Source organism: Podarcis gaigeae (assembly GCF_964106915.1).
Source record: "Podarcis gaigeae genome assembly, chromosome: 11".
NCBI lineage: Eukaryota > Metazoa > Chordata > Lepidosauria > Squamata > Lacertidae > Podarcis > Podarcis gaigeae.
The window spans coordinates 29,149,966-29,174,529 of NC_139687.1; the positions used below are offsets into that span (position 1 = coordinate 29,149,966).

The 24,564-nt window shown below is 41.3% G+C and overlaps 1 long non-coding RNA gene across 2 annotated transcripts; it reads left to right on the top strand.

The window, feature by feature from the left end:
* Positions 1–303: 303 nt before the first annotated feature.
* Positions 304–2,324, top strand: LOC310827405. 2 transcript variants are annotated; one of them, XR_014556352.1, is made up of 2 exons: positions 304–499; positions 2,097–2,324. It is a non-coding gene; the product is annotated as an uncharacterized lncRNA (long non-coding RNA). The 2 variants fall into 2 exon arrangements; XR_014556353.1 differs by having other exon boundaries at positions 304–404.
* Positions 2,325–24,564: the final 22,240 nt, after the last annotated feature.

Here is a 24,564-nt window from a genome sequence, read left to right on the forward strand (position 1 = left end):
AAATATAGTGCAATCTGCTATGTTTAATGATGACAAAATATCTTTAGATTGTATCTGGTTTTGAGCATTGCCACCTCCACTGAATATCATGTCCCATAGATGCAGCCTCCAGACAGGTGAGATTCACATTCCCGTAATGTGCTGTCCTGTGGCTGTGGGTAGATTGTGTGCCTCCCCCGATAGAATGGTCAAGCTAATTCTAGGAGACATGACAATGAGTCCATGGGAAAGAGCCTTGCAATTGGCCCCACCCATGTGGATGCATCATTGACACATAGCTTCCATCCATGTGGGAAGGCATCAAAGATGATTGACTCTCAGATGGTTGGCTGCTGCATCAGTAGAGTACTGAATGCTAAGGAGTAATGGGGAGCTCACTCCCTTGGACCACCAAAGGTTTCGAAGTATGCGAGAAGCAAGATACCTCGCTCAATTCTCTCTCCTTTATGCCAGTTTCAGATACAAATGAAAGCAACGAGGGCAATGAAATCTCATTGGGGTAAATGCCATTTTAGATACCAGAGACTGAACAAAATTGACCAAATATAATATTAGTGGGATCCCTCCACTGCATCCAAAATTGAGTTCCAAATCCCCTTTTTTTGGTAGCAGTTCTAAACATGTGGCAGTAAATTACAGTGTTTGTGTTTCAGCTTATTACTTTTCAATGTTTCTGCCAAGTGCATAAAAGTAAGTATCTGAGGGACATCTGAGGGACACCACGAGTCCCTGCATGAAGTGCACATTGATCCTCTGTGCTAAAAAGCTGCATTTTCATACAGAACTAATGAAGAAGTTTCTAACTTAGCCACTTTCTGATATGCTCTTTTTTGTGAGCATGGAGGAGGTGTTTTTAAAACAAACAAACAAACAAACAAACAAACAAACAAACAAACAAACAAACACAAACATGAGGTCAGGAGTGCAGACAGGCCTGTAGTTTGAGAAGCAACTCCTCAAATATCTTCCTATTATGAACTTCAAGTGTGGGGCACTCCCATACCTTTCAACATTTCTCTGATGAAAATAGCGACACCCTAAACAACAACAGCAAAAACAACAACATCCCACCCATCTGACTGGGTTGCCCCAGTCACTCTGAGTGGCTTCCAACATACATAAAAAATAATAAAACATTAAACATTTTAAAAAACTTCCCTATACCTTCAGATGTCTTCTAAAGGTTGTATAGTTATTTATCTCCTTGGCTCGGATGTTGCATAACCTGCAACGTTTCTCCAATGAAAATAAGGACGTCCTACCATACCCAGGAAACAGGTGGCACTGTGATCTAAACCACAGAGCCTAGGGCTTGCTGATCAGAAGGTCTGTGGTTCGAATCCCGCAACGGGGTGAGCTCCCATTCTTCGGTCTCAGTTCCTGCCAACCTAGCAATTCAAAAGCACATCAAAGTGCAAGTAGATAAATAGGTACCGCTCTGGCGGGAAGGTAAAATGGCGTTTCCGTGTGCTGCTCTGGTTCGCCAAAAGTGGCTTAGTCATGACCTGGAAGCTGTATGCTGGCTCCCTCGGCTAATAAAGCGAGATGAGCGCCCCAACCCCAGAGTCGTTCGCGACTGGACCTAATGGTCTAGGGTCCCTTTACGTTTACCTTACCGTACCCTCCAGCATTTATCTGATGAAAATAGGGATGTCTTAAGGAAAAGCAGGATATTTCATGATCAAATCAGAAACTGGGATGGCTTCTGTAAATCCGGGACTGTCCCTGGAAGATAGGGACACTTGGAGGGTCTGCCCTCCACCCCACATTTAGTTTGGGACTGTGCTGGGAGCAAAGGGTTAAAGCTCCCCCTCCATGGCCTTGATCTGGCTTAAGCTCCTATTTGTTAAATAAAATCATGCTAGCTGCCATAGTGCAAAGCTAAATGACGAGAATAATGTCATGTCTAGTTTGGTCCCAAGAGAAGATCTGCACTGGCTTTGTAAAATGTATTTTACACCTACACTTCCCATCTTCCTTTAAGTATGTTAGAAAATGTTTTATTTGCAGAATTGGGAACATCAGTCGTTCATATTGAGATTTTTCTCCACCTCTGCCTAAGTTCAGTCCTTCTATTTACTTTCTGTGTTTCACAGCACATGCTGTTGTTTCAACATTTCATTTGCGGAATCGAAATGGAGGAACAAATAAAGGTACAAATTGTGAAGTATAGCCAGAAGGCTTTGACAGAAAGAACAGCAGGACTACTTCATCTTTATAGCATTTGATTCAGTGACACTGCAACTGACAAGGTTTCTGCTCTGAGCATTTAATTCTGCAATTTAAAGTACTATTCAACAAAACATAAAAGGAAGTATGTCTGATTCAGTGGTCATACACATTCTTTGCAAAATATAATGTGACATAAACCCTATTGAATCTGATTTTACTGTTAATGTTGCTATTTTGCTACCTGTCCAACTGCTATGCATATGTATGAAATACAGCTATTATTGCAGTTTGCAGGTGCTGGGGCCTCAATCTTTATCAGTGAGCAATTAACAATCCATTATCTGCAATAGGAAATGAGCTCCGGGGTTTTAAATTCACCACACAGTTGTCCATAAACTGTGTTTATGTTGCGCAAATGAAACAAAAAGTAACAGCACAAGGAGTAGATTATTCTGAAACCAACCAATATTGTTTGGTCATCACATTCTTTTCCCATTCCATTATATTCTGCTAACTACCTCTTGCCTCATCAGGTTGGGAGAGAATGAAAAGCTTTTGTAGACCGATATGAATCCATAGAAAAGCTGCCGAGACTTTGAATGAGGACCGTTATAGCTTTCATAATGGCTTTTGTAATTGTGTTTTAATATTTTGTCCTACTCAACCTTTTTAGATAAGGTAAAGAAAGGTAAATGCGTATGCCAAAATCAAACAGCAGGCCACCCATTTATTTGTATTTAAGAAGGTTTCTGGGTTATTATATAAAGATTTACACTGCACTGCTTTTATAATTTTGGAGTAAATAATGGGAGAGAAACTACACAGCAACAGTTAAAGAGGAAGAAATGGCTTAGGTTGCAATCATGTGAGTGCTTATGGGGAAAAGCTCCAATAAATGATCAATCAACTACACGTCACTTCCAAAAAATCAGCTCCCATGGTTGGACTTGCTTCTGTGTAATTATGGATAGGATAGGGGGAAATAAAAGTCATGGCATCTATTATCTTGGTAATCATAAGATTCCTAAAAACATGCCAGAATCAACCAAAAAGTTGGTCATACAGGAGCAACTTCATTGCACTTTTGCATGAACACTAACTCATAGAGTAATTATGTGTCTCTGCGTGCAGGGAAGTCCCTAAATCACAGGAGGTTTGAGACCCATCAACTACCCTCATCTGGATTAGGCAAGCTGTTAAAGCCATTCCAAGGGTGTGGCCGCTGTCACATGCTGACAGCTTCTAGGAGCAACAGGTGGGAGCTGAATGGAGGGAGGGGACCAGATGTGGACAAACAGCCCCAGAAGGAGCACAATGTGTCCCCCACCAGAGGGGGGGCGGGCACTACTCCTCCCCTAACACCCCAATCCCCACAAACATGCCCATTCATTGTTTTTAATGGAGCTACAGATTTAGGTTATTGACTGAGGCCAGCAGAGGCAACGGGTGTCTGGAGAGGCAACCAGGAAGAGGACTACTCCAATGAGACTGTCTGTGGACACACAATACCCTGATTAGTCCATATTATGAGATTGGCTGGCCTCCCTGCCATTCTCTTAGGCTGGTCCACCAGAGCACCCAGACAACTTTTCCCCATGCACCACCATCAGTCACCACTGAAGTGTTCCCTCTTAAGACCAGCTCTTTTCTTGCAGCAGCACAGCACCTATTTGCTGTTTTCAACATCTGGGTATACATGATAGTTTCTGAGGTGTAAGGCAATACAGTGGTACCTCGGGTTAAGTACTTAATTTGTTCCAGAGGTCCGTTCTTAACCTGAAACTGTTCTTAACCTGAAGCACCACTTTAGCTAATGGGGCCTCCTCCTGCTGCTGCACCGCCGGAGCACGATTTCTGTTCTTATCCTGAAGCAAAGTTCTTAACCCGAGGTAATATTTCTGTGTTAGCGGAGTCTGTAACCTGAAGCGTATGTAACCTGAGGTACCACTGTACATGTGTTTCATTATTTATCTGTTCGAAACATTTATATCTTACCTGCCCAAGGCTCAAGTCAGCTTTCAACAGTTCATAAACATTAAAAGTAACATTAATAGCAATAATAAATAAATACCATAGAATCAACAGTGGCAGAAACACAGGGCCTCAAATAATGCCCACATAGCAGCCCCAGGCCTTTCAGAGGATGTACATTGTGCATTGTCTCTGAAAAGCTGAACAAACAGACCTGTTTCAAGCTCCACCAACGGAGTCATTCCACAGCCTGTGAGCAGCTATGGTAAAGATCCTTACCACAGACAGCATTTCTAGCAGTCTGGACGCATGGAGCAAGATGTAAAGAGTATCTGGGCTCATATAAGGAGAGGTGGTATCTGAGGAAATGGGGGTCTCAGGCCATAAAGAGCTTTAACAGTAAGCGCCATGTGGAAATGTCACCTAGCCTGTCCTACTCTTCCTAAACTAGCCTTCAGCCTTGAGGTGAGGTGGGAAATGCTGTCCCATTACCAGTGTTGAAGTAAGATTCAATTGTCAGCCTAGCTGGCCTTTGTATAAGTCCACTTACCCCCTTTTAGGGGTGCGCCGACTTTGCAGAATGGCCAGCGCCTCTCCTCCATGATGCTAGGCTATGTGTCAGGGTCTGACACAGGGTCGTGCTAGAGCACGGGCTTCGGCTCTTGTTCTCGGCTTGAAATCCTGCTCTGTGACAGCCTGCTGAATTGGCAAATGGCAGGCTGGCTTGGAGGGCTGGGCTATCGGGGGGTGGACTTGAGGTCCTTCAGGTCCACTCCTGGGGGGATTTAAAACAGCCCGCTTCAGCCCCCGACACCCAGCTCTTGTTTGTCAGATCAAGATTGCTGGACTTTGTTGGATCACGTTCAGCGCAAGACCAGGGGATTTTTCTGGATAGCAAGCGTGGGATCTACGAGTGCGGCCAGTGTTGAAGTAAAATTCAACTGTCAGGCTGGTTGGCCTTTGTACAAGAATTTGGGGAAAGGTGCTTTCTTTTCCATTGCCTCAGGTGGCAAAATGTCTTGGGCTGGTCCTGCACTTTACAAAACATGAATAGAATTAATTTCATGTACTACATATATCTTGTCTTCTTCTTTCTAGATAAGATTAGCATTAAGTGTCTAATAATCACAAGAGAGACTGTACAACAAACACACAAATTGCTTGGATACAAAATAACTAGCAGATGCGAGCTGAAACAAGCTGAGGCCAAATGTGTACAATTGACTCTGTGTTAGTCCTTGATCCACCTACACAGCCACAACACCTCCTGCCAATTATTTGACTTAAGGTTTTAATCATCTCTTCTCCTCTTTGCTGTCCTTCATATTGACATGAATAGCTTTCACAGATGCCTGTGCAGTGGGCATTATTAACATTCAACAGTGTATTATCAACATCACTGCTGCATCTTTGAATTTTTTGGGCATTCACACATATGCGTGGGATTGCCAGCATTTGCATGCTTGACAGCCACCAAATCTGAGACATTAATAGTCACACACACACACACACACACACACACATCCCAGGTTCTGAATTTTTTCTACAAACAAGATAGAAAAGGTAATTTAAGTAACTTCAAAGCTACCTAGGCCAATTTGTGTGTGGTACATGCTCCCTCCAGCCCCCCAGTAAAGATTGCTTATTACTTGTACAATCTCCATTTAATTTTTGGTTGTTTTGGCATCCTGTTGCAATCTGTGCTCAGCTTCCAGACTGTGTTGTAGGAAAATGGGTGTTTTGCCAACCTCACCACTATGTTCCTTAGCACTAGCACTAAATGCTTTGTGGGGATCATGAATAATTTTGGAAATCCCCATCTGAGTTGTTGACACAATCAGCACCTTTCAGTTCCATCTGATATTTTTTTTAAAAAACCCGTATATCTGAAGTTGTACATTGTTCAGGTATTTAGCCATTTCTGAGAACACCCTGCATTATACTGCAGAATAAATAAATAAATCACACATTTTCCTCACTTGAATAAAAAGAAAGTGGGTGACTACAACTCCCATCAGCCAAAGCCATCATGGATTATGCAATGTTAGAAGTTCAAAGTTGAAGACATGTTGAAAGCATGAGAGAATACACTGAAACACTGGGCGTATTCCAGCCAAAGTTAATAACTTTTAAATCTCATTTATTTCATGGGAGACATTTGGGAACACGCTGAACTGACTTTCTGAGATGAATGGGACTTTGTGCTGCTTAACATTGGCTGGATTGAGCCCACAATATCAGGAAATGAAAACTGAAAATAATTATAAGAAAGATATGCCAGCACAGATGTAGTCTTTAAAGGAGGTCTTTTCATGTTTTGACTTATGCTGCTCCATACACCCACTCACCCCAGCTGATTTTTGTCACACTTTTCAAGAGGGTTTCTAAACCAGAACTTAATTAATGTTTAATAAGACCACCATTTTTACTTATACTCTGCCATTAGCTATCTAAACTGACTGTACCTCATTAGGCTGAAATCTTGTGGATAGAAACCAGCTTTAAAATTGTAAAAAAAGTAAATCTCAAATAAAACATGCACCATTAATAATCAGTAGATCACATTCAACCAACAAAATTATTATAATATTTTATTTTAAAAAGCCAAGTTTGGTTGCAGTTGTAAGTTAAATCTCAAAGTGTACCTCTGGTGTATAGTTAATGGGACTGTAAAAATAGTGTTTTAATGGGACTGACAGACATACATTCTTCCAACTGCAAAGAATAGACATGCTGCTTACCCTAGATCCAATAATACCCTAAGCCAGCTTCGGATGAATCATACATTCAATTTAAACAGAGACACCATTTTACAAATGTGAAAGAATTCAGTGCCCTGATTTCCTACTGATCAAAACTTCACTGCTTTTTGTCAGAGGAAGACAGGGGATCCAAATAAAAGAAACACACATAAAAGTAAATCAGGCAGAGAGAATACATAAAACAACCGGTATTTTACCTGAGCATGGTTTCTCAAAATGGATTAAGGGATCAGGTCACCCATTGCCTGAAGACAATTTCTTAAAACTGAATTACTCTGGAACTTCTGTTGGTAAATGTCCTCCTGGTGGAGCTTTCTTAAAAATGGGAAGCCTATCTGATTATGCCCTCTGGACAGCTGCATAAAAGTCACTGAAAGTTTAAAATACTGCTACCCTACTACTAGAAGAATAGGCTATTTACAAGTCAGTCTTTGACCAAAGGCCAAATCCCCATCTACCACTGCAGTGTACGGTAGTTCTTTAAACCTTAGGCTGGCATGTTGCTGTGTTCCCAGGCTTAAAATATCTTGCTTTGAACTGAAGAGCTAAAGTATGCAATGCACAGCCTTCCTGGAGAAATCCAAATGTGAGTTGCTTCTCCTACAAAGTCTTGCATTCTGCACCTGGGGCATAGTGCACATGAATAAAAAAAAAATCCTCCACATGGCTCCCCCCTGCCCAACCTCATATATTTTTAAATCGTTCCACTTAGCAAGAACAGAAAGATTGCTTGTGAAGATCTTCAGTAAAATAGATTTTAAAAAAAATAAAAAATTGGCATTTTATTGCTTTAGGAGTAAACAAGATACGGAGTCGTGCCTGATTGTTTATCTGAAATATTACGCCAGCTCTGCCTTGGGCTAATTCACAGATTAGACCCCACCAGAGAGCCTCTGTTTCTGCAAGCATTATGTCTCTTAAGTGGTCCTTAGGATTGCCTGTCAACGACAGAGTCCCAGCATTCATAAGCACTGGCAGATTGCATAGGAAAGAAGATAAAAAGAAGCACCATTAGATGGTGAGAGACAAGACATCAGGAGGTGCAATCGTTTCAATAAGCAGGTCATTTTTCATAAAATTCACAGTGTGAGAAGCTTAACAACGCTTAAATGAAAAAAACCCTACAAAATGAACGCACATTACTGTAGAACTGTTCATATATCTACTGTACAGATTGAAAGTAAACTTCAGAGGCATTGCTATGGAAGATGGGAATTTTCAGAGGCTTTGAGAGGCTGGGTCTCTTCAGATAAATACCCCCTCCCCCGTTGCCCCAAACAGTTCCTTGTGCTGGGCAATCACTTGCAGTCTGTTAAGTACTGCAAGCAAATAGGCTCCATCTCCAGGCCATTCTTCTTCAGTGATGTGTGAAGATGTTAGCTAGAGAAGAAATTTGGGCACTGGGGTGAAGGATCAGGGAAGAGAAGAGTCATCGGACAATCTGCTGCTGCACTTTTAATGTCAGCACTACATGGGGATCATCTATCTTGGGTGTGGTCCTTTACTAATGGGGAGGAACTGATTGGCGAAGTGAACATGAGCCAACAGTGTGATGAAGCAGCAAAAATGCTACTTTAGGTTGCATCAACCGAAGTATACTGTCCAAATTAAGGGAAGCAATTGTACCACTCTATTTTTGCTTGGTTAGACCTCAGCTGGAGTACTGTATCCAGATCTGTGCACCACAATTTAAGAAGGATATTGATGAGCTGGAAAGTGTGCAGAGGAGGGCAACCAAGATTATCAAAGTTTTGGAAACCAAGCCTTATAAGGAACTGTTGAGGGAGTTGGGAATGTTTAGCCTGGGAAAGAGGAAACTGAGATGAGATAGAAGATGGAGTAAGCTTGTTTTCTCTGGCTTCAGAGGGCAGGACCCAAACCAATGGATTCAATTTACAAGAATGGAGATTCCGACTAATCAGGAAGAACTTCCTGACAGCAAGAGCTATATGACAGTGGAGTGGTGGTAGATTCTCCATCTTTGAAGGTTTTTAAGCAGAGGTTGGGTGGCCACCTGTCATGTATGATCTAGTAGGGGGTTAGACTATATGACTATATGACTCTCAGCGTCTCTTCCAACTCTACAATTCTATGATTCTATGGTAAAAATGTAAATAAAAATAAAGATATTTGTGAAAATAACATAGAAATGCACTTACATTAGGAGAAATTGCTTGAAAAATGCATACGTTAATCAAAATTGCATACCAAAATTGTTCCTGTTAGGAGAAATTCATAGTAAAATGCTGAAGAATTTTATTGAGCATTTTTTAAAAAAACCTTTTTGCAAATTGTTGCAGAAATGTGAAAAACTGCAGAGCCACTGTGGGCAGAGTGGGTGAAAAGGGAGGGACACATCTGCCACCCTGCACTCATTGGAAGGAGGGTGGGATGAAAAGGCAGCTACACAAATAAATCCTTAAGTGGCTTTACCACAACAAAGAAATACTGATTTTCGGGAGTGGCTGGTGTGGTAGCAACACAGAATTGACCTCTCGTACCAGTGTCATTGCCTCTTATGAGGACAGTGTAGGGGATGGGGCAGGGCGATGGTGAGGTTAAACAAGGGTAGTGGAGAGGTTAGGATGGTGCAGGCTCCTGCTGCTATGACTCCCCCCCCCAATTGCTTCTGCTTTGTCCTGCTCCCATACTACCCTCCTAAACAGCTGTGATACCACTGTTGGGAGGCTGGCTCTGTGGCACCACCCCAGGGGCTGCTTTTGCTTTTTAAACCTTGACTGTGCAGTTAGCATTTACACTACACAAGCATGCTCTCTCTCTCTCTCTTATTATTTATTTAGTGTACAGAGCATGCATATTCACTTGGTGTTGCTTGCAAACATGGTACAAATGACTGCACCAACATATGCCTCTATTTAAACATGTGTATTTACAATGATATTGTACCCTGAAATAATCTTATATTTATGTGTTATGCTGTTGTACTGTATGCTGCCTCTGAATCAGAAATATGCACACATGGCGGTAGGCTGCCAGAGTGCCGCTGCATGCGTCTATATCTATATCATCTATATCTATATTTCTGCTGCCTGAGTATAAGCATAGCTGCCCAAGAGGTGGCTGGCACTCTTAATTTGGAGGGGCCTGGCCAGCTGTTTATAGAGGAATGGCCAAAATCCACCCAAACCAATGAGTAGTTCAGTCAAAGCTAAATCCAGAAATCCAGCGTTAAGACTCATATGCACAGCACCTTGCGCATCCATTGTCTTCACTCTGGTAGGGGGACAGATAGATCAAGACCAATGTGTTTCTAAAACTCACTACTCCTGCTGCGCCCACATGGAAATGATAGATTATACTTAAATCAACCAATTAAGGAAATGATTGATGGAAATAATTGGAAATTGCAGAGTTTGGAGAAAATGAAGGATAAAGTGCGAGACTGGTTACATTACGCTCAGATTAAAGAAGTGTTTAAAAATGATAAAAAGTTAGGGTTCCAGGTGGAGAAATCGAAGTTGGAAACAGAGCTGTTAGAACCTAAGGCTAAGGTACTTTCAAGAATGTATAACTTGCTGCTGAAATGGAATACACAAGACGAAATGGTTAAATCGGCTATGATAAAATGGGCACAGGACATTGGGCATAACATTATGTTTGAGGACTGGGAAAGGTTGTGGACCACTGGGCTGAACTTTACTGCATGTAATGCTTTGAAGGAAAATGTAATGAAAATGATATACAGATGGTACATGACCCCAGTTAAACTTGCCAAAATATACCATTTGTCTGATAATAAATGTTGGAAATGTAAAGAAAATGAAGGAACATTCTTTCACCTCTGGTGGACCTGCCCTAAAGTGAAGGTCTTCTGGGAAATTATATATAATGAGCTGAAAAAGGTATTTAAGTATACTTTTACTAAGAAACCAGAGGCCTTCCTTCTGGGTATTGTCGGCCAGAAGGTGTTAAAGAAGGATAGAACATTCTTTATGTATGCAACAACGGCGGCAAGGATACTTATCGCTAAGAACTGGAAAACTCAAGATCCACCCACACTGGAAGAATGGCAGATGCAGCTGATGGACTATATGCAACTGGCGGAGATGACTGGCAGAATTCGAGACTTGGGAGAAGAAAGGATTGAAGAAGATTGGAAGAAATTTAAGATTTATCTACAAAAATATTGTGACTTAGTGGAATGTTAATGAGGATGCTTGGTTATAAATAATTGGCCACCACTAAATTGGACTGAAAATTGACGACAAATAAGATTAAGAGAAACAAAATTTGTTGGAGAATTGTTATACTATATCGAATTGAGTGGTTATAAATTTGCAAATAAGATGAGAATTTGCTTGAAAAAAACTTATTAACGATGTAAGTGGGAGCGGGAGACGTGAGGAAGTCCAAAGAAGTTATGAAATTTTGTCAAAACAAAGTAATGTTGTTTATTATTTTTGTATTTCTTTTATAAAAAACCCTAATAAATATCTTATAAAAAACAAGACCAATGTGTTTCTAAAACTCACTACTCCTGCTGCGCCCACATGGAAATGATAGATTATACTTAAATCAACCAATTAAGGTTATGTACACATTGTTGGCTTAAAATGCAGCTAGCTTGTTCGTTTTCTCAATTCAGATTGAACCTGGTTTGTGGGGAAATGCCTCAAAATACAGTATTCTATAAGAAATGACAGGATACATATGGGATACAGATTGTGGCTAATGTCATGCATATACTGCTTCCCAAACCAGTTCTGGGAGCCCACTGGATGCAGAGTAAATGGGAGTGTGTACACAGCCTAAAATGTGCTGCAGTGGGATTTAAGCATGTATCTGAGATTCTTTGTAAATGAGGGTTTGGTTTAGAAATGAGAACAGTGTCTTTTATTAGAGCACTTTTCTTTTGTTGAGCTAAAGAATGTCTTTATAAACAGATGCAATTTCAGCTTGAAGATTCCATAAAATGAAAAAATGTCCCAAGATTCTTCTATCTGCCTCAATAGTTAATTAAATTTGACATGGAAGCATGTGGATTTTAATCATTTGAACTTGGCCCTTATAGAGTGAGTCGTTAACTTGTTGGCAATCATGGTTTTGTCACACAACTAAGAAAATTCAAGCAGTTTTCTTTGAAGAAATATGTAGGAGGGAATAGCAATCTTTTGGGTGTTGCCATATAATATCTTTCAGTGAATTAATAATACTTTGAACTTGTACAGCCTCTGCTACTGGTGGTTCTGAAATAAGGAAAAGAATGACAGATTCAAGATTTTAACTGAGATACCCATGAGAATTCAACAGGCGCCATAAAAAAGAGACAAGAAAGTGAGAAGATATTTTTCAGGGTTTTTTTTTTTTTGCATCTCAGTGAAAATAGAAGTTCTCTAGGGGACTTCTCTGCAACTTGCCAAGGAGCTGAGATTTAGTCATCCTAACCTAATGACAGCCATCAATGGAACTTGGTATCTTTCAGCTGTCAGCTTGAAGAAAGAGCCAAAAGTGAAAATGGAAAGAGAGTCTTTTTTATGTTATTTTATTTTTAGGTTGTTGAGTTATCGTTATCTGACAATTATCATTTTACAGAAAATAACAACTTGATGCCAAAACAAAATTGCCACAGTGATGTACTGCTGCCATGTTCATTCCTAAGGGGGGGGGGATATGTATAATGGCATAAAAGCAAAATAGTAAGAATTTAGATGTCATTTCCAAAGATGCATGGGGGGGGGGACTTAAATCCCTGGGTGTTGTCCAATTATAGCATTTTTAACCTCTAAAACTGTGATTTTAATTTAGCTCATGTGTTAATATGCAGATATCTGGGGCTGCCCTTGATTTCTGTGTGAAATGACAGTTCCTTGAGAACGCAGCAATATAACAGAGGTTTCCTGTGGAGTGGGGTGCATATTATTTTCATCCTAAAGCTGCACACAATTCAACGTGCTGATTTAAATCCCCGTCTGCAATCCTAAACATACTCATGTGGGAGAAATCAGCATTGAACTCAGTGCGACTTACTTCTGAGCAAACCTGGAGAGGATTACGCTGCAAATGGCCTGAAGCCTAGCCCCAGTCCTATACTCAAATGTCATACCATTGGTGCTGAAACAAGGAAAAGGAACCTCCAAGTCACAGGTGGGGGAACCTCAGGCCCAGGAACTAAATTGGGTCTTCCTGGCCTCTCCAATCCTTTGGACTCTCTCCAGGATTTCCCCCTCGCTGGCTCAGCTTCAGCACCCTGCTGGAGTGCTTCTAACTGGTTAGAATGTGTCACTTCCTCTTCAGCTGTGATGATGTTTCTCTACCACTTGTAGTCTGCTGTACAAAGGAGGGAGTCACATTTGTTCCTCTGCCCACATTTTGTCTCTAGCCATGCTCCTGGAAGGTTGCTCACAAGAGAGTGTTATCCTCAGGTTGAAAAAGTTCCCCCACCGCTAAGCTCTAAGTATCATATATGCTTCTTTTGCTAAGAGTATCTAGAAAACACAGACCATAGTGCTTTGTTTGAGACTGCCTATCCTCCTTTTCTTCTTTCCTGCTATGTGAGTACCCCCAGTATCCGAAGTATGGTAGGCACAGGATCTAGAGCCTTCTCAGATGTGTTGCTCCATCCATAAAAAATCATTAAGCAAGAACCACCTGGCCATCTTTTCCTTCTTCTTTTGCAACATGATGACGCTCTTCTAAATCTTCAGTCCCAGGCTATATTTCCTCATACTTTGCCTGGGCTCTGAAATCTTCGAAGGAGGCCCTTCTCTCAGTCCCGTCACCCTCATAGGCACAGTTGGTGGGGACACAGGAGAGCATCTTCTCAGTAGCTTCTCATGGAATCTGGAACTCCCTAGAGAAGCTAGACTGGTTCCCTCCTTGTTGTCCTTCTGCCTGCAAACAGGTGACGACTGTTTTAGTATAACAGATTTTTGTGAACTTTTTTAAAAAAGGAAAAAGCTTTTAATGGTGCTGTGCTGTTTTTACTATCTATATTTTAATAGATTCATTTTTATATTTTAATTCTATTATAGCTTAATTACTTTTTGACTATTACCTTTTATATGTTTTTTATCTTTTTGTGTTTTATGTGTGTTGCTTTAATTTATGCAAGCCACCTTGAGTCCCGGTCTGGGAAAATGGTGGGATATAAATAAATATAATGATAATGATGATGATGATGATGATGATGATGATGCCCTTCCAAAGTTAAGTTGATCAGGTTTTGCTTTTGCAGGTTATTGTTTGTGTGTTATGGTTGTTATGGGTTGGATTTTAGATGTGTTTTTATTATTTGATTTTTTTGCATGCTGATTATATATTATAAACTACATTAGATATAAGGGCAATGAAAAGCAACTCTTTATTTATTGACTTTTTAGTCCACCCTATTCATCTCTTAATGTTCAGTGAGTGTAATATTTAGACAAATATAATTACACATGGGGAGGAACCCAAGTGAAATACATAGAGCAACCCAACCCTCTACAAGTGAAATATGAGGACATACCAAAATCCATCCATGGGCTTGGCAGCTTCTCAAGTGTACTCAGACTACAGAAATGTGTAAACTCCTCTGGTGTACTGATGTAGCTTGATGACAGCTTCATGCAGTGATGTAGCCTGATGACAGCATCAACGTCTGTGAGCTGCATGCACAGAGAAACTTAACGCAGCTTAAGATGTAATAATGCAACCTGGGTGCTTTAAAAGCGGGGAGTCATACAAATTCATATTTTAATTATTGTCATTTATTATTATTTATTAAAAGTCTAAAAGTCCAAGGATCACAGGGTAGTTTACAATATAAAAACACAAAATACATAATAACAAAGAAAAACAACAGGTGATGATGGCTGTGTACCACCTCTGAGTACTAGTTGCTGTGGCTTTTAAAAGGAGAAGGTTATTGCACTCATTCCCCTTTCATGGGCTTCCCATAGGCATCTGATTCATCGCGATGAGTATAGAATGCTGGACTAGAAAGGCCTTCGGTCTGATCCCCCAGGGCTCTGACATTCTTTGGCTTCTGCACCTATGTAAGTAAAAACAACAGCCCTTTTAACAGCCCCTTCAGGTTTTGAGAGTCTCAAAATAGCCATTTAGAAATCTAGTGTGGACATAACCAGTGGTGGACCTACATTTTGGAGGCCCTAAAGCTTGAACTGTTACGGGGGCTCCTTCACAACCAGCAATGAGGTCTGGGGAACCACTGTTATCTTCCTCAGTAGGGTCATCCATGACAGATCATGACAAATTTTCCGGGACTTTATATTTTTGGTATCTACTTAAGTACTTTTTTGAACTCCTCTAGGGTCTTGACCTCTAGCAAAAAGGGAGAAAAATACATTTGCCACATAACGGCTAACTTATCATGGCACTCCACCTTTATAACACCCATGGGCGTAGCCAAGAGGGGGTGTGGTAGATAGCTGCCCCACTTAGCTCAAGTAAAGCAATAGAAATACTTAACTAATTGACCAATCATGTCAGCTTGGCCCCCCGCAGCAAAAATCCTGGCTACACTCATGACTGTGTTACCGACTCTCAGACTTTAGGGTTATTGAAACATATACAACAAAAAATTAATCAGTTTGAGTTGTGCAACTCAAAGTGGGTCTACAAGAACCAAAAATTTTAAGCAATGAAAACTAAAGTCACTTCTGGGGCCCCACAGGGATTAGGGGCCCTCAAGCTAAGCTTTAGTTTCATAGTAGATCTGCCCCTGGACATAACAGTGGAATCTGAACCTAGATATATGGCTTTCAAACCTTTCTGAGGCACAACCAAGCAGCATTCTGTTCATCTCAATGTTCAAACTATTTCCACATCCCACAATATTTTCCAAAACAGTAGCATTTCTAAATATAAGTTTAATGTATTTGTATTTAGAGTAGGAAAATGCAAATCATATTCATATAACAGAGGAAGCCCCCTTTTCTTCCAAAAACATTGAATAGCTTATAGGCAAAGAAAAACACTTAATCCATTTTAATATTGAGGCATGTTGGAAAAACAAAATAGATAAGAGTATTCTTACAGGTCTCTAATTAAAATTTATGCTACTCCTAATTTCTTTGTTTATAATTTATTTAATGTCACTGCTTTTTAACAGATGTCATAATTCAGACAATTTCTATAAACAGGAATAATCAACCATTTAAAATTGGTCCATATTCTGGACCAGCTGGCTTTATGTACACATGTGTTTTACTGGAAATTACAGCACACATTCTGTGGTATGTAGAAACAAATGATCAGTTTGAGCTTATGAGTCACCATTTCCATTTTTCAAGTTAAAATATTTTATTTCCCTGTAATAATTGGGCTGTGCCCAAATACAAAAGCTAGATAAATGGTTATCAAAATGTGCACCAAAGGCAGAGATGCAAAAATGAGGCTACATTTTCCTGGTAATAGATTCTAAAGTTTGCTGACACACAGAAATAAATATTTATTGTTACGTACTAGTTTTCAGCATTTTTTTAAAAAATATTTCTATGCTGCCTCCCCAGCTTTAATACCTGCTCTAGAAGAGTAGTGAAAATTATAAACAAATTAAATAAGCACCTAAGGACATTGGGACATGCCAACCTATAGGCAGCAAAAATAAGCAAAGGCATATAAGAGCATGTGTTATATTTTGCTCTGTTTTTATCCACTACCTTCTACCCCCAAAACCTCAATATATTCTTACTTCAGAGTTTACTGGGTGGGCTCATTGGCACAAGAGCTCAGACTCCAACTTGAATAAAATGGGGGTGGGAGTGGGCGGCAAGACTTGCAGAATCAATCACAAGATCAAAGGTAAAGGTAAAAGGTAAAGGACCCCTGGAAGCTTAAGGCTAGTCAAAGGTGACTATGGGGTTGTGGTGCTCATCTCTCTTGAGGCCAAGGGAGCCAGCGTTTGTCCACAGACAGCTTTCTGGGTCATGTGGCCAGCATGACTAAACCGTTTCTGGCACAATTGAACACTGTGACAGAAACTAGAGCACATGGAAACAACGTTTACCCTCGTGCCACAGCGGTACCTATTTATCTACTTGCACTGGTGTGCTTTCGAACTGCTAGGTTGGCAGGAGCTGGGACAGAGCAATGGGAGCTGACCCGTCAGGAGGATTCGAACCGCCGACAGTCTGATCAGCAAGCACAAGAGACTCAGTGGTTTAGACCACAGTGCCGCCCCCATCCTTGCATAATCAATCACAAGATCAATCACATAATCAATCACAAGGCACACACATCATTTGAATGGCAAATGAGCACCAGCAATTTTGGGGCAGCAGCTCCCTCATATTTTTTACTGGTTCTATGGTTCCCACACCTCTGTGACAATTTATTTTAGATAAAATATGTATGCAAAGTGGCTTACAGTGGAAAACCTACAAAAACAACAATAAAAATTGAATTAATAATAATAATAATAATAATACCAACTATAAATATTATCAACCAATGCCCCTTTATAGCAGCCCCTTTATAGCAGAAGTGGACAACCTTTTTCAAGCCAAGAGCCACATTGACCCACTGTTGACCCTCTGGGGGTGTGATCAAAGTGTAAGCATGGGTATGGCCAAAGTAGCAGTGGGTATGGGGGTCTAGGAAATAATTTCAATGATGAGATGATATAGGAATTTTTGAAGCCCACCTGCAAGCAAAGAGTACCGACTTACTAATTCCAAGGTGTTGGTGGGAAGGAAGCCATCCCATGGCCTCAGGGTCACAAATGTAACAGCTCTGCTTCTAGTGGTAGACATTCATCTTGCCCAAATAGATAATGAATGAAACAGGTCTGATTTGGTGAATGAAGACGGCAGGAAGGTTGTGAATAGGGAGAGATCATCTTTAAGGTAGAGCTTTAGAGATTTAAACTAACACCTTGGATTGGGCCTGGAAGCATACCAACAGCCAAGAAACTCCTCACCTCCTACTGTTGTGCCTGAAATTTTGCACCAGGTTGAAGCTTCTGTATCATAACAAGGGCAGCCCCATGTAAAGCGCATGGCAACAGTCAATTTTGGAAGTGGAAAAATAATAATCCTGGATTAGCTTGGCCTGTCCTCCAAGACAGGATGGAGACTGTGCAGCAGATGGAATTGACAGAAGGGTGCTCTAGAGACCCCAGCAACCTACTTATCAAAAAGCAAGGCAGAGTTCAGGATGTTACCATGGCAGCAAACCTGCATTGATGGGGTAACAATTGCCCATCAATTGTTGGAATATTTAACCCTCCAGGACACAGGAATTTCGTGCTAGCATAAACAGGCCTTTTATGTATATATCTGTAGGGTAGCCGTTCTGTTAAGCCTTCTGTTGTATTTCAGAGCATGATGTGATGGCATCATAGGTTTCACAGTATGGAAATAAATTAAGACTGTACTTAACAAAATGTAGACTTAACTTCCTGCAATCCTGAAGCTATTTAAACTGCATTCCTGTTATGGGGTACTCTAAATTTAAGAAGAGACCATCACTGAATAGCTTCAAATATCACATTCTTTATTAGTTTGTCCTTTTGCTCCTAGGAGCCTTCTATTCAAATATTTGTTAAGTATATCTTACTGTTTGTTTGCAGGTTCCCTTTTCTTTTCCTGAGCTTTCCAAACTCTTTAGTAACCTTCACTATTTAAATATTGGACTTAGGCCAGCCCAAGGTCACAGAGGTCAAAACAGGGTTATAGATAATTTCCACCCTTGTTTCTACCAGCCAGCGTGTGGGAACTCAATTCAAAAGAATGATCTCAGTTACTATGCCATGGTTGCTCCCAGTGACTAGAGGCCTCCTTCCACCCAGCCATTTCAGAAACTGAATACTTACGCATCTAACAATCAGCCCCACTTCCAGAATGCAGGAAACTTCAGAGATGAATGTGAACTGCATCTGAACCAATCTTTCCACCTTATATTTACTTATTCTCCTCGACTCCTCCCCCCAACTTGTATAAGTGCTTTTATATTTCATCATACTTTTGCATAGCTATTATGTACACTTTTGTCAAATAAAAATATGTATTTATAATTAATATATCAATGGTATCTCTCTGCTGCCTCATAAGCAAGGCACTTTGGGAGAAACACATAATGATAACAAATTCACTTTCTTTGCTTACCTGGGAGAGTAACTCATCAAACTGCAGCAGACATCAAGTAGTGTGATAGCCCCGCTTTTATGGGATGGATTTATTCTAAACTCTACATTTTCCTACCACTTAGAAATCACAGGTTTTTACCACTAGATGCCATCCCTCTGTATATTTTCCAGTGGGTTGCACAGATCTAGCTACTCAGTTCTACACAACTCCATCTACTAAAGGAGATCCACACACAGAATGAGGTGGGGTGTTTTTTTTTTTTTGCCATGTATCCAGTGAGGATACAGATCTACATTGAACTGGCTGGAAGGGTCTTCAGATGTGCATAGACAGACATAAGGGTTGCCACTTGTTACATGAAACTACTTATCCACAACTAGAGGTGAACTGGAACCATGGCTTTTGGATTCTGACCATTCTTGATATAATGGAAGAGATTAATATGATCACTTCCAAAGCTGGTATTTTGCCAACCTCTCAGGTACCACTGAAGGACATGTTCCAGTATTAAGTACACATCCGCAACTGGGACTCATAGGAAAATTGCAACTCTACTGATTAAATAGGTACAGATGGCGAATATGTAATTGGATTAAAATTAACCAAGAGATAGTTTAATTTTCACTGAAGCTCTTTCCTCTGCCAGCTTATTAAAGAATAGCGATGTTAGGTGAGGGCTTGCTTGAGACGCCGTGATTCAGCCTGCATATTAACACAATCGAAGCCACTTAAATACTCAAAAAGATAAAAGATCTTTTTGAGAGTGTGTTTCCCAGACACCAAAGTAAACAGAGGAAAATATTGAAATGGCTATCTATAATAACACAACCCTGTTAATTAAATAAATAGTCTATGAATCTGCAGAGGAAAAGAACCTCGCACCCAATGAAGCTATTTTCTGTTTTAAAAAACAGAGAACTTTCAAAAATAAAACTCTACAAATAAAAAACCCTGCTGCCATGATTTTTAAACGTTTCAGAGGAATTCTGCTGCACTCAACAGCTATATTCTCTGATACCTAGCTGGACAGTTATATTACTTATTGGTTTAAATTACACATAAGAGAGCACTCATTTATGAGTGCCACAGGACTGCTGATTGAGTCACAGCTCCCTATTTCTAGAAGTTATCCTGAGAAAGACCTACTGAAATGATTTAAATGCTCTTGCGCAACTCCCATTCATTGTACCAGGGCTTTCTCAGGAGAACTTCCCAGAGGGTTATTCCTCAGGTAGCTATTGTTCACTGTCAATATATATTTTGGAACAGATCTCTTTTTGCCCCCACTTTTTTTTAAAAAAGGCAATTCCTCAAAGTTAACAAGTGGCCCTCCTGCATTCTTCTCTAGCCTTGTAATTCCGTGTCTTTTGACCACGACACTTTTAATATAGTAGCCTGTAATTACAACCGCTGTCAAAAGGAGTTTCTGCAGGACGCCTTCCTCTCTGCCCATAGGGAGAACTCTGAAATGCACAGGTTTCTATCACATTTCCCCTCTTATTCTTTTCCTTTTTTAAAAAAGCAGGAATTTCTATGACATTCAGGTCAGCGCCGAGGAGATTCTGAATGGCGAATGAACAAGCCAGCCTGGTTCCATGGCTATAAAGAATAGCTGACACCTGGTGAGGTGTTTTTTTAAAAATAGCAGTAATAATAATAATAATAATAATAATAATAATAATAATAATAATAATAATAATACAGCAGTTATGTAGAAGCTGCAGCAATCTACAAATTACTACAAGGTGCTGCATCATTTGTGGTCTTGATACCTCTCCATTTAGTCCCCCATTTCCCCCCCCCCAGTGGCGGTTTCTCCAGATGACAGCGGTCACAATCCAGCCAGCACAGCTGCTGCACAATCTCTATTCATTCAGTGGGGCTGCCGCGTAAGCCCGATTGAAGTGGCCTGGGGTAGCAAGGCTTGGTGGACTTCACCCTATGTGAACATTTTCCCTACCAGAGAATAAATGTTTTCTTTTTCTTCTCCTCAGGGTGACTATTGTCTCTGGTTGCTTCTATAGATAGTGAGTCATTAATTAAAGGCAGATTCTTTGTACAGGGCCTGTTTCAAGGCTGACGCTTATTCCTCCTTGTTCTCCTTTACCAAATGATTTTCCCCCTCCTCTCCAGGATTCCAGCCTTTCAAGGATTTTCTCTCTCCTTTTTTTTTTTTAAAAAAAAGCATTTTTCGTCAATCTCCATTCTGCCACAAGTATTCATCTTAAGAGACAGGAAAGTGAAAGGCTAGGTTAAGAAAAACACAACCACCTCCAAAGTGCTAAAACTGCAATAAACCCATCACCTCTAACAACAGCGGAGCATGAAAAGATAAAAAACAGCCTGCCAAGAATGTAGTAACCACCCATTCACTTTTAAATGCTCTCCACACTTCAATGCACAGACCTAATTACTTTTCTGCATTCCCAAATCCACTTTGCCGCACTGCAATCAGAAACCTGGCGTTAAAATATTTTAGACTCTAAGGATCAAGACTAATTATGGGCCTAAGCAGCACCTTTTGGTTTTCTTTCTCCCTCCGCCTCTTATTCTCTTCTTTGGGCTACTTTAAAGCACACTCCACTGGAAAGAAAGGCTGCCCAGTCCCAGTTGGGGGTGAAGTAAAGAGAGAAAAAACAAAAAGCAACTCAGTTCAATTCAGTAAGCTTCAATGAGGCTAGTATATTTAATGTGAGCTCTGGGTTAGCCTACAGAATGCAATATTCTCAACAAAAAAAGATGTGTTTAAGGTCGGGCCAGGCCCCATAAGGCTGTTGTTGGTGTTTAAGCAGTACACCAAGGTATTTAGCTCTAAGGGTTTCTAAACATTCCAGCTGAGAAGAAAACCACAGCTTTACAGTAGCTGCTTAAAGGTTTGGGGGGCTGGGAACGTTCCCTCCCCCTTGTATTGAAAGGTCAATAAACAGTAGGAAAGATCATGTCATAACAAAGATGAAGCCACTTATTATGGAGTATAGTGATAGCTAATGGCACTATTAGGGTAACTAATCCCATGTATTAAATGGCATATTTGTTTAAATAATATTATGATTCTTAGAACATCCAAGTGAGAGACATTTTTCATTTTGTGCAAGATAAAAAAATCTATTTGTGACAGATGTGTACTAAAAATATAGAAATATTAGCTCATTACTCCCAATAAGTGGTCATCTCTATGTTGTATCCTGAATGCATTTTTCCCCTGCATGGATGTTATTCATTTATTTTATTAAAATGCTCAAATCTCTTCTTCCTAGTGTAAAAACACTACACAGGGCAGGTTAAGTTGTATAATGTTACAGTTTCCCGAAAGTATATAAAACCATTTCAAAAAGGATACAGCATCAGCAGTTAAAAACAAGAACATGGAAACCTTGAAGAATAACAAAGTGTTCAGAAACAGATGAAAAGCAGCAGGAGAGGGAACCAACTGTACTTTGTGGGTGTGGCAAGGTGTGGGAGGCAGTACGCCTCTGAATGCCAGGTGCTGGGAACTGCAAGTGGGAGAGTGCTGTTGAACTTGTGGGCTTCCCATAGGCAGCTGGATGGCTACTGTGAGAACAAGATGCTGGACTAAATGAGCCTGTGGCCTGATGTTCTTATGGGTCCAGCCATTGTGAAGGCCCTCTCTCCCTGCCCACCCTCCATCCTTCCACCCTAGGCAGGACACAGAGAAGGATCTCTCCTTCTCATCATATGGAGCAGGTAAGATGGTCTGGTAGTGATGAATGGATGTGAGAGCTGGACCATAAAGAAGGCTGATCGCCAAAGAATTGATGCTTTTGAATGGTGCTGGAGGAGACTCTTGAGAGTCCCATGGACTGCAAGAAGATCAAACCTATCCATTCTGAAGGAAATCAGCCCTGAGTGCTCACTGGAAAGACAGATCCTGAAGCTGAGACTCCAATACTTTGGCCACCTCATGAGAAGCGAAGACTCCCTGGAAAAAAACCCTGATGTTGGGAAAGATGGAGGGCACAAGGAGAAGGGGCGACAGAGGACGAGATGGTTGGACAGTGTTCTCAAAGCTACAAACATGAGTCTGACCAAACTGTGGGAGGCAGTGGAAGACAGGAGTGCCTGGCGTGCTCTGGTCCATGGGGTCACGAAGAGTCGGACACGACTAAACGACTAAACAACAACAACAACAAAGATGCTCTGGAAATATGTGATCCCTAAAGTTTCTTGGACCAAAGCCCTTTAGCACTTTAAAGAGTACTCACCAACATTTTGAATTGTGCTTGGAAGTAAATTGGTAACCAGTGCCACTGTTGCAGGATCCATTTAATGGTATTCCATGGGCAAGCAGCCACCAACATCTTTGCAGCTGTATTCTGGAACAATTGAAGCTTCTTCAGATTGCCCTATGTAGATTGCACTGCAGAATTCCAACCAGGATATAACTAAGGCACCCCTGTGGGTGCCAGTTATGTCACCCTTTGCCTGCAGAACTGGCAACTCCTCACACTTTTTCAAATACCCTTCCTTGTGGAGTGTTCCCTCAGCCTCCTCTCCCCTCTTCTTGGAAGTCCTCCAGACAGTTGCTGCTGCCGCCCTTGGTCTCTGAGCTGCCCCCCCACCCCAAAGAGAGGTGCCTCCTCACACTGCCCCACAGGGGTCTGGGACTTGTCTGTTCATTCCCAACAGCAAGGGCTGGTGGACCGGCTGGCTGGGCTCCCCTGCTTGCTTGCTTTCTTACTCCAAGGTCGCCTCACCTCTGGGCAACCAGCACCCCCTGGCCATTCACCCTGGGGAGCTTGAAGGCAGGGTTGCTGCAACAAACAGCCATGGAAGCCTTTGGGGGGCAGAGACACAAGAGGGCATCAGAGGAGGCCAGGAAAGAGGGACAGAGGCCAGTGTTGTTCACGGCACCCCTGACCATCATTCAAGGCACCCCAGGGTGCCACAGCACACTGGTTGAAAACCAATGATCTAAGCAATAGGGCACAGCTGGTAGCCCAGGCACTGCTGACCAAAGCTACAGCTGCCACCTGGTCATACAAGTGTAAGTAGAATCCAGGAGCACTCCACAGAATGTGCACCCCAAACAGTCTGAATCCCTATTCCAGAGTCTTCACTCCTTCCTGAACAGGAGTACCAGTGACTTGTCTGGATTTGTTTGTTAGCTATTCCCGAACTCATTTTTTACAGGATCTAGCTCACAATAGCTCCCTTGGTATTAGATGAAAATAAGAAGCAGAGTTAGTTACCACCTTTATAATGATGATAGCATGCCCCAAATCCTCCAGTGGCATGTGGCAGGGTTGGGTAAAGTTGCAGCAACCCCCTCTCAGCAGTGCTGTTCTTACCAGGGTGGGGATGGAGTAGGGCATGGTACTGGCAAGGTCAGGGGAGCACCTGCGGGTGTGCACTTGTGGGGCCACCACTGCTGCCTTGGAGCTCCCCTGACACCACCACCACCTCACCCTGTCCCATCACCATCTCGGAAAATGACAATGCTGCAAAGAGAACACTCCTGCCTGTCTGCCCTGCTTATGTGGCACTGCTGTCCAAATCCCGGATGACCTCTCCGCAAAACTACTTTGGATTATTAAGTTTCCCTGGAGTTCTGCTCTTAAAAGGCTTTCATTCGCACACAATTATAGCTG